The 13,242-nt window shown below is 35.3% G+C and overlaps 1 long non-coding RNA gene across 2 annotated transcripts in view; it reads left to right on the top strand.

Annotated features, from left to right (window-relative positions):
• The window catches only part of LOC136839605 (uncharacterized), a 512,627-nt gene that overhangs the window by 418,605 nt on the left and 80,780 nt on the right, over positions 1-13,242 (top strand). For both annotated transcript variants that reach the window (XR_010853393.1, XR_010853394.1), the window contains exon 7: positions 3,696-3,775. This is a non-coding gene — a long non-coding RNA (uncharacterized lncRNA). The remainder of the gene's footprint in view (positions 1-3,695; positions 3,776-13,242) is intronic.

The raw sequence follows: 13,242 nt of genomic DNA, 5'->3' as shown, positions 1-13,242 counted from the left end.
GGAAAAAAAAAGGGGAAATGAAATGCTGGTAGATAATCCCGTAGAGTTGTCAAACCGTCATCAGGTGCGTTGTCATCTTGTTTCCTTTGAGGTTTTCATCTCTCTCTCTCTCTCTCTCTCTCTCTCTCTCTCTCTCTCTCTCTCTCTCTCTCTCTCTCTCTCTCTCTTTCTTTCTTTCTTATGTCAGGTAGTTGTTGGATATGGTGTAGATTTTACAGTAATAGTTATGCATAATGACCAGGCACCCAGTTTTCATCATTATTATTATTATATATATTGTTGTTGATAGCTACTGTATATCATCATCATATTTGATTCAGTAATACCAGAAGAATTCATTTTTATAAGGGACATATCTCATACACAAAATCGATTAGCAGAATTAAATAGTGTAAGATAGGGATTTAACATTACATTGGGAACGTAATTCAAATTTTAGAAGTTCAGACTACTTTCGGGTTGTGCAGTAGATATCCCAAAGGTAAAATTCCTAAGCCTTCTTTTAAAAGTTTTTAAAACGGTTTCACGATTTTATTAATTTCGTTAGCAGAACGTTGACATGAATCCCTCTTCTCTTGCTCTCATATTTTGTAAGTTTCTTTTCGTCCTTTTTCAAATAGAATCAAAGGCAATCAGCTACACTTACAGAACACCCCACTCTTCACCTCTCCCTCCCTTGAATGATCATTCTTGCTTTATTAAGCTGCCCATTTTTTACGGGAATGATTTCGGTTTGTGTTCCCTTGAGATAAGCAAGAAAGACACACTGACTTTACCTTCTCTTCCTCGTCCTTCTCAGAAACCAGTTGCAGCATCTGTCAAACTACCCAGTCCAATATTTAAACCTTGATAAGCAATCATCATTGTTTTCCATGCTTCATACAACGATGAAACTCTGTTCTTCCTTCTAATCTGTATGCATATATGTGTGTCTATTTATATACAATAATATATATATATATATATATATATATATATATATATATATATATATATATATATATATATATATATATATATATATATATATATATATATATATATATATATATATATCAAGAATCAGAGTATGTGACACAATTAACCTTCCAGTGTCTTTCTTCACCTATTAGCTAATTAAGGAAATAAAATTAGTTTTTATTGCTTTTTGTATTAAAACAAATCCGCATTCACTCAAGTCATAGGCTCAAGACTAACCAAAAGCCTTTCTTTAAAGTTATTTGTTGTTCCTTACTTGCCACACGGGATGATTTTATTTTGCAGTTTATCAAATAGAGTTGCTGTTTGTATAGAACAGGAGGTTTGTTTGCTAAAAGCTGAGTGTTTGCTTTTCCAAGCAGGGGTCTTGTTTGCTTAAAATATTTTCTGTTTACCGAAGAAGTATTCTAACTTATATCCAGCCTTGAATTTTCTCATAAAAGGAAAGTTATTTCTACCGGTCGTTTAAACTATGCATTTTCTTTTTATTGAAGCACTTCTTCTGTAGGATAGTGTGTTTAGTTGTGAATAAATGTTTCTTTGCGGTAATCACATACTTATTAATGTTTTTTTTATTTCTTTTATATGATGAAGTGGTTTTTCGTATAAAATAACATAAGATATGTATTTGAAGAAAGAAATTGTTGAAATTTCCTTATACTATTAACTCGAATGCTTTTTTTTCAGACTTCTCAATTGAAAACAAGGTAGCAAGCATTTTAACATAACATACGTACATGTGGCCAATTAGGATAAATTGCACAAATTAATCGAAACGTAACTTAGTATAAATGCGCATATCGGTGGCAAATTTACATACTAAAATCTAACAATAGATGCTATTTTTCAGGGTGTGGAGTATATAAAAGATTAATTGCTCACCACCTCACTGAAGGATGAACCATCTACTGGAAAAATTGTATTGACTTATCAGTGAACAAAGAATCAAGTACTTTACTGTAACAGGGCATTTTCCTATGATTTTATGGGAAAAACAACATGTTTTGGGTTGATTTAGATTAAGACAGCCTTATGCCAGTACCTGTCCTTTGCTTGTCTGTGGTCTGATGTAAAACAGATTATGAGGACTGATGTGGGCTTCTGTAATCTGTCAAACTAACAGACGAAAAATTAACTTATTCCCCTGGTGCTATTTCGTAGTTCAAATCCGAGTGGAAATAGAGAAATCTTCACAAATCTTTCAAAAAAAAAAAAAAAAAAAAAAGGAATGAGGGCAATTACCTCAGCTAGAAAACCTTTTTTTTTCAGAGAATTTTCAACGGATTTAAAACCAAACGATTGTATATTTATCTGTGTTTTTTTAAAATCTCCATCAGACTTGTTCCTCATATTTTCTAATCAAAATAAAAAAAAATTCCCTTTCGAGATCGAATTCAGACTAATTGATATAAATAATTATACATACGATATCCTACAAATTAAAATAAAATTAAAACCATTAAAAGTAACATTATGGAACAAAACGTTAAATACATTTATGGAATTGAAGAAAAAGCAGAAAGAGCCAAGATCGTAGATAAATACAAATTGGATTTATCTCCTTGCAGTTGTGACAGGCCTGCCGACATTCATTTCTCTTGGCTATAAGTCATGAAAACACCCAAAATAAAGGAGCGAAATATCGCTTATTTCCACCCGAACAAAGGAGAAATCTTTTATAGAAAATTCGCAGCGGATCTTTCTCGTAGGCTTAAATTCCTTAGGATCGTGGGAGCGTTGACTCTTGTTGCGATACTTCGCAATCACATTCCTCGAGGGATGCGGATGATAACGGAATTCCACGAAGTAGGATCCAATGAGAGGTAAAGGGAAAGAGAAGATGGAAACTGAGTAAAGGGTTCGAGTTAAAGAAAGGGGGAGATGAGGAGTAAAGAGAAAATGAATGAGGAGGTGGTGCTGAGAAAATGTCGAATATTTCCAGTTGCCGAATATCGTTGAAGCAATTCTTGGTATTTTGATTGCGATTTATGGGAAGCTTCAAGATTCTAATTGCATGGCATGTTGAGTACCTTGATCTACTCTTGCGTACTATTTTTTGTACGTTTCCTAAGTTTTTCCCATTTATTTTTACGTAACTGTTATTTATTTCCTTCCATCAAAGCTGAAGTCCATGTTCATCCTGTCAAGGATGCTTCATTTATCTTTAAAAAGAAAATATATTATGTTATTATGTTCATGAAATTATTCTTGACTAATCATCGCACCAATCAGCATATATCGAAATAAATGCAAATATTAAGGAGATACATGAAGTAAAATGTAGAAAAGAAATAGTAAACGACAAGAACAGTGTCAGAGAAAAATAAATGTGAAAAAACAATTGTAAACCATAACTACCGACAAGAAGTATGCTAACAAGAGGAAATTAACATAGGTGGAAAAATGTCAGGTTTTGAATGGGAAAAAAGGAATGATTTCGTGGAGGGAATAATAAAGAAAAGAAAAATAAGAAAATTTTCCTGACAACTACATACTGTAGGGATATCAAACAGTTCTCAGTTATAACTGTATTTACTGTTATTCAGGAATGCTGTAATTTTCGATTAATCTCTTCATATAACAAGAATTAGAGAAATTGGAGTATCTTTGTTTAGGGAAATTACTAAAAAAATCTTTAGATGAAACACAGCTGAATAATACCCTAAGGTAATGTCACAGTCTGATTGCCTTAACAAAAATCCATCATTCTGTTCCAGCACTTGAACCTAGGGCGCTGCGCACATTCTGCTGAAGAAGATCCGCTTAAGATGCCAACACTCTGGGATATGAGGGAAAGGTAAGTGGAACATGATCCTGATAAACAGGCTTATTTAGGCTTTTCTTTGAGAAGGCTTCACCATTTTGTGCTCACGTTTTTTCGCGCGTCGTTTACAAGGTCACATGTACCTGCGTATCTTTTTTTTTTTTTTTTACATATATTTCGGTTCGAGTTCTTATTAGAAATTTGTTCAGTTTGGCGTTAAAAGGATATGTTAAGCTTTTGTATTGGCAATTTTAGTTAAGTAAAAGTACCATCGCCCTGGTTGAGCTGTCCATTAAAACATTGTCATATATTTTATAATCATGTTATAATTCACGGGGAAGAGCTCCGTAATTACATTCATGCAAAACCAATTTTTACTGTGGCCTAAATTTATCGAAATTTTATTCCAATCTTATGCACCATGTACTTTTCTAGGACACCATTTTATTCAGAATCCCCATGATTGGTGATTCTTTCCTTTTTTATATATTTTAAATTAATATATGAAAATTAATTGAGATCTGATGATAATCTCACTTATTTCTCCCTTCGATGCTTACCTGATTTCTTGACAAGTAATTATGTGGTGGATTACAACTCCGCACCAATTAAAAAGAGAGATTAAAGAATTATCGCCGGGATTCAGCATGTGAAAGGGTACTGTAATTGTGATTTCTTTTCCACTGAACTTTTCATTAGAACAATGTTCTGTATAATTTAGCAATTACTCTTTCAAATCACCTTCTGCATAAATTATTCGTATGTGCTCTATAAATGCGTTCTACTTCTGCTGTAGTACAACACTGTATAGTATACATGTATGAAAATGTGAATGGATTTATGACTTATAATTTATTCGTTCTTTGTGAGAACCCTGGTCCTTTGTGTTCACAAATTCAGCCACCCAAAATAAATAGCCGAACGCCCATGTACTAGAGATAAAGTGATAATTTTTTTATTTTTATGAAATTGTATTCACCTTCAAGATAACAAATGTGACCATCCGAAAACAAATGGTCTGATGTCCGTGCGTTAGGGATAAAATGATACCCAAATACAGTTTTTCCTGTGAAAACTACATTCACTTCAAGTATATTTTGCGAGCAGTTAAACAAAATGCATTAACTATAAGTATGTAACTTTCTTTGATGACTGAAAACTATCTGTTAAAGTTTAATAATACCAAGGGTTTTTATATTTTTAATTTTCCTTTCATACCTTTTGCATGAACATTGCATGAACATTTTGCATGAACTTTTCTCAAGCCTCAGAACTGTGATCAGTGTCTAAATGCGGCAGCTAGATCCTAAACAAGAAACCCAGTGGAAAGATATTGGTCTTTTAGCATCTCTCATTCAGTTATAGTAGATAGTAAGGAGCGACCAATGTGATAGTATAGTCTGTATTTGCTTAAAGAGTTTAATAAGAGTTTATTCATCATTTCCTCTTTGATAATTTCTTTACCCTCAAACTAATTGTTTTAGCTACCGCTACTGATTTAAATGAGTGTATATTTGATTTGTTTCTGTGTTGTGAACATTGCTACTGTAAAGCCAGTATTTTCATATTTTATAAATCGGCAATCAACCGAGAAGATATCAGTTTATTACTCGGGAAACGTAATGCGCCACTTCCAACGAAATTCTGGTTAAAATAGGAATCCCTTCCTCAAGCACTGGTAAAAAAATGTAGCATGTGATTCTCCATATGGTCAAAACTTTCTTTAAAATAAGTTTTCACTTAACGCATCGTGTTTCTTGAAAGGCATGATGGGGAATTTTATTAATTGTTATACGTCATGCAACGGGCCAGCCAATCTACGAGTCATGTTTCTCGGGGGCCGTTGTAAGGAATATTCATTACTCGCGAAGCAAATGTGCGAAGAGCGGCGGGCCAGCCAATCAGCGCTTTTGTTATTGTTCCTTGAGAGTAAAGCAGTGCGCGGACGGAATATTACGTGAAAGGACACCTTTATCATAATTAACGGCGGTATCATTAATGATCTGGCGATAATGTTGCCACTCAAGGAGTTTAGACAAAATGGATGTGTGCGATGTGGCCGGGCAGTCCACGATAAGTGTGAAAAAGAAGCTAATAAGGAAATATCTGTCTGTCGGTGGCCTCTGTGGAAAAGGTAAAGCTATTTTGGATGTTTCGTGTTCCGATGATGGTGATAGTGATGATTATAAGCCTTTACCGGTAATAGATCTTGGTGACAGTTGTGTTATAAAGTAAGGCAGTGTTATAATAAGTGAATTTAGAGAGGGAAGCAGTGATATTAAAGAGAATAAGGGAGGGGAAGACGTAAAGGGAAGAAAAAGCAAGATTTCAATATTATTACAATTACAGTGACAGGGACACCCCAGATGAAGAGTGAATGCATCTCAATAACAGTGATAGTGATATAGATTTGGATGATCTATCCTCTTGTGGTAGCCCACAGGTGTGGACAAGGGTGCCACCACTTTCAGTTTTAAGCCAGTGCCAGTGCCACCACCAGCGAGCGATGATTCCCAACCAGTGCAACCTTCTATTAATGAGGCTGGACACCTGATACAGCAGGAGAAAGTAAAAAAAAAATGGTTAGTAGACCAGGAACATGTGTTGCTAACGTTGCTAAAAGGCTAAAAACTTTAGCCTCTTCTATCAAAGCTTTGTTAAGAAGACTGGTACCACGTGGTGATTGGGGGTACTACAACTTGCTTCAAAGTGATATTCGCAGGGAACCCATGAAGAGGAAGCGATCTAAGGACGAAGAAAGCAAGGAGAAGTAGACGATGAGCTACTCTGTTACCTTCATGGACAAGGAAATAGTAATCTCCAAGGCTGCCTTCCTTCCCTTCTTGCAATAATGGCTATGAGGCCCCAGGTTACTATGGAAAAGTTGTATGAGGGAGGAACAGCAATAAAGAACTTGAGGGGATGAACCCCAACCCTAGAAACATAACTGGAGCTGTTCTTGATGTTGTCCTTGAATGTATACAGCTTTTGCCAGTGTTTTTCAGCCTCCTTACCCATAAACATGCCTTGAACCTGTACTATATGGAGTCCCGCCGCAACTTCAGGGCACTGCACAAAAAAATACTTTGACTGCATGGATATCAGTCAGGCTGATGTTGCAGTGATGAAGTAAAAATATCACAAGGTTTTCAAAAGAGCTCTTGCTGAAGGGAGGCGGGCCGGAACAGATATCTCTCACCTTTAACAAGAACAAAAGGTACAGTGAAAAAAAATCTGTGGCTTCCAGTGCCATGAAGAGTGCCAACCTCTATGATGACGATTGGGTCTGCGTCTCCATGGAATTACAATAGATCATGCCATGTCTTCGTCTTTCTGCCAGATGGGCGTTTACAAATGAAAATCGTGGCTTAGTATTTCCGGCCTTCCCACACCTGATTTAAGGACACTGACTACGCTACAAAAATAATCAACAACATAAGAATTTCTCATATTTTGTGAGTAAAATTTTTTGCTATCATCCATTTTACATGCATTTTCATCCATTAATGATTATCTCTATGCATTAATTACCAATTTCTTGTCATTATTCTTTATTCACAAGTTTTTAAAGATAATTATTAACATAATAATCATGTTTATTGGTTTGTATTTGTGAGGATCATTTATTAATAAAATCCATATTGATTCATGTTTGCCAATTCTGCAAGACGATATTAGTTATGGGGGTGAATTTTTGTAAATTTTATTTTTCATTAATCACCATTATCTTGTTCTCTTTAACTATTATTCATAGGTTAGTTACGATTACTATTAACATACTTCATAAAATTTTTATTTGTTTGTTAATATTTATTACCTATATGTGACAATATTTTTAGATTTTTTAAAAAAGTTAATTTACCGGGGGTTGGGTTTGGAGCAAACTTTTTCATTACCATATAACTTTGTGAAACAACATAAGATAACAATACAAACACTATCTTGGTGCCTTTTATCCCACAGGAACTTGATACAACACGTTTTAGTGCATAAATCTGGGAACGAGCAAAAAAAAAAAAAGACATGACGCAAATTTTTTGCAGTTATCTCAGGAACTACAGACTTTCAAAACTCACAATTTACTCATTTTTTTAAATGGCTCATATCATGTTTCTCATGTGGTGGACTCATATTTAGCATTGTTGAAGCATTCGAAAAGCTACCAGCCTTTTTTTCGAATACACTGGCGACATCCGGACCCCGAATACGAAGAGTGCAATCAGACAACCCCCTCGAAAGCTGATCTCTGCCAAGCTCTCTTTCTTTATGTGAGCACTCACAAAGAGTTTGTCATGAATACGTGAGCTCGCCCACGGTCCTCAGACCTCTTCCTTCTTAGCTGATATTCCATTTTTGTTTTTCTTTTCTTCTGACAAGTCTTTGCTTTTACTATTGGCGTGCATACAGCCCATATTCCTGCTTTATGGGGAAATCACCGTAACACACTCGTATTTCCTATCGGCTCTATTTTTCTGTTGCATGACCACTGGCTGTTAATATTCAGTCTTATCGTTTGTCGGTCATTTACATTCAAAATGCATAACACATTGGGTTTTATCTATCCTCCCTTGGAGTTACGAATCTCTCTCTCTCTCTCTCTCTCTCTCTCTCTCTCTCTCTCTCTCTCTCTCTCTCTCTCTCTCTCTCTCTCTCTCTCTCTACTTTGCTATCAAGCATGAAATTGCTTTCGATATTGTTTGCATGATTTGTTGAATAAGCATTGTACCTACGTAAGTTGTCTCTTTTTTAAGGATATACGTCATCTTATTTGAATGCAAAGAACCTAAGTAAAAAAAATAATTATCTATTAGTTTTGAAATCCATTTCAAACACTTCAATAAAACTTCCATGTATATAATTTTCCTCTATCAGAGGGATGTGTTCGTTCCATTTTTTTGTCTTTGACACAGAATATGCGGCACCTGATTCACCATCAAAGGCACGCCGAGATTCGAGGGGGAGTATTGCTTAATATAAGTTCATTTAAATTACTTGACAGGCTGTTAGAAGAAGAAAATGCAAGCAAATTTCGTCATAGTTTGAACTTAACCATGTGCAGTGCATAAACAAAACACACTCCACTTCATTACTTATTCAGTTATACATAATTTTGTTTACTTATTTATTTCAGTCACATACGCTGTTTTATATTATTTTATCTTAATCAGTTATATATAATTTTATTTATTTATTTATTTCGATCACATACGCTGTTTTAAATTATTTTGTCTTATTCATTTATATATAATTTTTTTTTCAGTCACATACCTTGTTTTATATTATTTTATCTTATTCAGTTAGATATAATTTTATTTATTTATGTATTTATATATTTATTTCAGTCACATACGCTGTTTTATATTACGGTATTTTATCTTATTCAGTTAGATATAATTTTATTTCTTTATTTATTTATTTATTTATTTCAGTCACATACGGTGTGTTATATTATTTTATCTTGCCAATAATAAAGCCAGTACGGAGGACACATATGTTCATATTCACAGGATGTGATTTCTGCTTGACCATATTCTATTGAAAAGATATAGCAAGAAAATTATCCATGAGTTCTCCTACATTCAGCAACATGGTGCTTGCACTTATGTGGACAAAATCCTAACAAAGTAATTACGAGCAACTCAGACACCCTCAAGAGTGTTTCCTTCAGAATCTCTTTGCATGCGCGAACTCCGTTACTCAGTTTTATGGGCGAATCAACGTAATAGATTGAATTTTATTCCTTTCGACTTTTCTCTGCTGCGTGTTTGTTCGTCGTTAATATTCAATCCGTCGTTGGCCAAGCGCATTTTTCGATCGCATTCGAAATGCACATAAAATAAATGAGGTTTTATTGAAAACCTCTCGTGATACAGATATGCATTTCTCTCTCTCTCTCTCTCTCTCTCTCTCTCTCTCTCTCTCTCTCTCTCTCTCTCTCTCTCTTCATTTCTTTCAGTGGAAGACCTGGACTTAAGCCTTCTTCCTCATGTTGCTTATCTCAGCATAAATTAAGTTAAAGAAAAAACGTTACCAACCCTTTCATAAATAAGTAGCTCATCACATTCCATAATCCTCCAAGCCTGTTATAACAACCGAGAACCAACATCCTTATGTTCTGAGCCTGAAATATAGACTGGAATGAGATTCTTCCCTGCGGCCGTGGCATCGCATTTGCCATATTACTTATTTCGGTAATCAGCAATTAAAAATGTGTGGAAGGGCTTTTAAACTAATTGCAAGGGGAGAATGGCACTTTGCAACGCTGCTTCTAACGAGGGACAATAACTCAAATGGGATCCACTTCGCCTTGAGACTCAACGCAGGACCTCTGCTAGACCTTAAGCACAACTGCCTTGGCGTTTCAAGGTGCTCTGTGGGAGCCGGTGAGATTTTGCGGTTGCATGGTCAGTATTGCTGTCTTAATTTTACAGTATGTTAAATCTTCGAATTAAATTAAATTTATTGTGCTCGTGGCAGTATTTAAGCTCACTGCGGTAGATTAAATGTGTGTGCTCGTGCTAAAATTACTCCGATTATACATTACCCGGCAAATGATTGAAACGTAAATTTGATATACATATTTTCTTCAACTTTCCTTGTATTCTTTCATTCTTCTTAATTAATGTTAAAAAGCAAAGTAAATGTGTGCAATTCAATTGAAGAAGTTGAACCCTTACGTTACCCTCACCCGTAATTTTCTATAATATACTCTGTTTCTGCGCTTTCATTTATTATATGAGTTTCCAAAGATTCCACACTGGAAAGGTGAACGTCTTTACCTAATTTTTGAAAACTAAGAGAGTGAAAGAAATCATTTCATTCCGTGTATTTTCTCTTCTACCACCAGTTGTCAAAAATAACCAAATATGTCAGTAAATAAATGAATGAATATTAGTTAAGAATAGCCGACGAAACTTCACTCTCTAAAAGGATAAAGGAATTATGAGACGCTGAGCTTAAGCGGCTACAAGTTAGAAATATGAAAAAAAAAAACAGACAAGACTGGAAAGTAAAGAATAATACTTGAATTTTATTTGATTTAGCTCCCCGATTTTACCAACAGTAACAAAGCATTCAAGAATAACAGAAAGCCTTGCGGGACCAAAGCAGTTAGGGAAGCCCTTGGCAAAGCCCTGAGCGGAGCCCTTTGTAAAGCTGAGTTATGGTCCCTCGTTAGACCCAGGGCTGCCAAATGCCATTCTCCTCGTGCAATTACTTTAAAAGCCCTTCCACTCTTTTAATCCAACTACAATTACAAATGACCGAATTGAGCATTGTAGCCAGTGCTTTAACAAGGTAAGCAAGGAGTCTAATTTCAGTATATTTCATGGCTTAAGACATCAAGAAGTTGGTTCTGAGGTGGTATAACAGGCTTGGGCAATTTAGACTGTGAGGAGCTAGGTGTTTATGAAAGTGTTACAGTTGGTAGTAATTCAGTTATGCTGAAGGGAGTTTAAGGGAGGAGCTGGTTTGAGTGGGGGAGAGGGGAGAGGCAGAGTGGTAGTAGTATTAATAGGAGTACCAGTAATCATTGTTCGTGGGCGCCGGTTCGTGAATGCTGCCAAGCTCCACATTTTATAAGTGAATGATAAGATAAAAAAAAAAAGGACTAGTTATAGTTTTCACACAACAAATGTTAGAATGCAAATACAGAATTAAGGTTGCTATCATGGATTGTCTTAGTTCATGGAAAAAGTCTCAAAACGAAAATATACGAAGCGTTCTTACTATTTCTAACTACAGTGGGGAAAATCTTGAGAACTTGCTGAAACGAGAAAGACATCAAGTATAGCAAGCTAGTGTTTCTTTAGCAGTCTTGCATATGTGATACTTAAAGCGTGTGAAAATTTTCAAGCTCGGAAGTGAAATAGTCACATCACTTTAACACTTTTAAAAAGGTGTATTCTTTCAACATAAGGTTTTTTTCTGATTTCGTTAATTGCCATCATTTTCATCACTGATGTTGTTACTAGTTTGTGCACTAATTACAATCCCATTGCTGTTTTCCATTTTTCTTTTGTAACTCCTTTCATCATTAGAATAAACCCGTCTTAAATCTTTATTATTATTATTATTATTATTATTATTATTATTATTATTATTATTATTCACTTTCATGCTTCCTTATGCTACTTACGCTACTTGAAGGAGTTGACATAAATATCAATCGTTATTTTACTCGTTCAGTCAGAGCAGTGAAGAATAAAGCATCCGTGTCCTTTGAAAGCTAGATAACAGATACCCTAATGACACAATATCGGAAATAATATTTTGCCCAACAACGCAGAAGGAGCGAGAAATGCTCTCCTTTAACCCGATATAAACAAAAGGAAATGCGTTGCGCATCTGAAAAGTGATTTAGCGACATCCCGTTTGCAGCGATACACTGAGCATTAACAGCGAGCCATGATAAATACGAGATAAAGTTAGAGTTATGCATTCTATGAATTCGAGGAGTTAAAAATATATATATATATATAAATGCAAATTCAGGAAAAGTATGAAGAATTGCATTAATGTGTATGAATAAATGGCCAGCTCATTTCCAATGATGAAATGTTTAGTGAGTAGTCTGATCTTGAAGCAGAAACTGACGTTGAGACAGCACCATTAGCAAATTATGTAAATAAAAGTCATGAATGCGTAAGCAGTAGAAAAGACCGGTTACTATGATAGTGAATAACGCTATCCAGAAAAACCATATTATCGTTGCTGATTGGTTACTTCTTGCTGCTTATAAGACCCTTAAGAAGAACATGTCTGCTCTATCTTTTTAAATAGGACATTGCTGCCGGTAGCATTTGCATCTTGGTCTCATATTCTCAGTAAGTTGTGTTGTTGATTACGCTGGCCTTATGCCAGTACGGGCACTTGCCTCTCAGCAAAAGAAATGCTATGTTTATATACATAAAGATCCGAAGTTAAAGTTAGAGCCAAACCAGCCCATGTGCTGACAGGGTTTGAATTAGAATTCTCCCCGTCGTGCGAAGGAAGTTAGAGAAGATAGAAGTTAGTGTGAAGTTGCAAGCAGTACTCCTTCTGTAGGGGAGGTAGGACTGAAATATGGGCGCCATTTCTGTAAATAAGCCATTGATGTGGTTTGTTCCTAATGCATGGGAACTTGGCAACAACTTAGCTTGGTTCCATTCGGGAATTGCAAAGGGCATGTTGACTCCTGACATCCAAAAAGCAAGGTAAAAACGCGTAGAAGAAGAAAAAGAAGAAGATGAAGGAGAGAGAGAGAGAGAGAGAGAGAGAGAGAGAGAGAGAGAGAGAGAGAGAGAGAGAGAGGGTAAAGGAGTGAAAGTATTGAATAAGAGAAACTATGCTTGGAATCTTAAACCACTTGGAAGTGAAGCAATGATTCTGAATGAAAATGGTTGATATATCATGCGTGAAGTAAATAACAAGTAAAAACGTAAACTACTTTGAAAGACGTTTGTAAAGCAAATAAGGTTGAAAGAGTGAGGATCTCTGACAGAAGAGTCATTTATTATTTT

This window comes from Macrobrachium rosenbergii, chromosome 6 (assembly GCF_040412425.1).
Source record: "Macrobrachium rosenbergii isolate ZJJX-2024 chromosome 6, ASM4041242v1, whole genome shotgun sequence".
Lineage (NCBI taxonomy): Eukaryota > Metazoa > Arthropoda > Malacostraca > Decapoda > Palaemonidae > Macrobrachium > Macrobrachium rosenbergii.
This window is presented reverse-complemented; position numbering and strand designations above follow the sequence as displayed.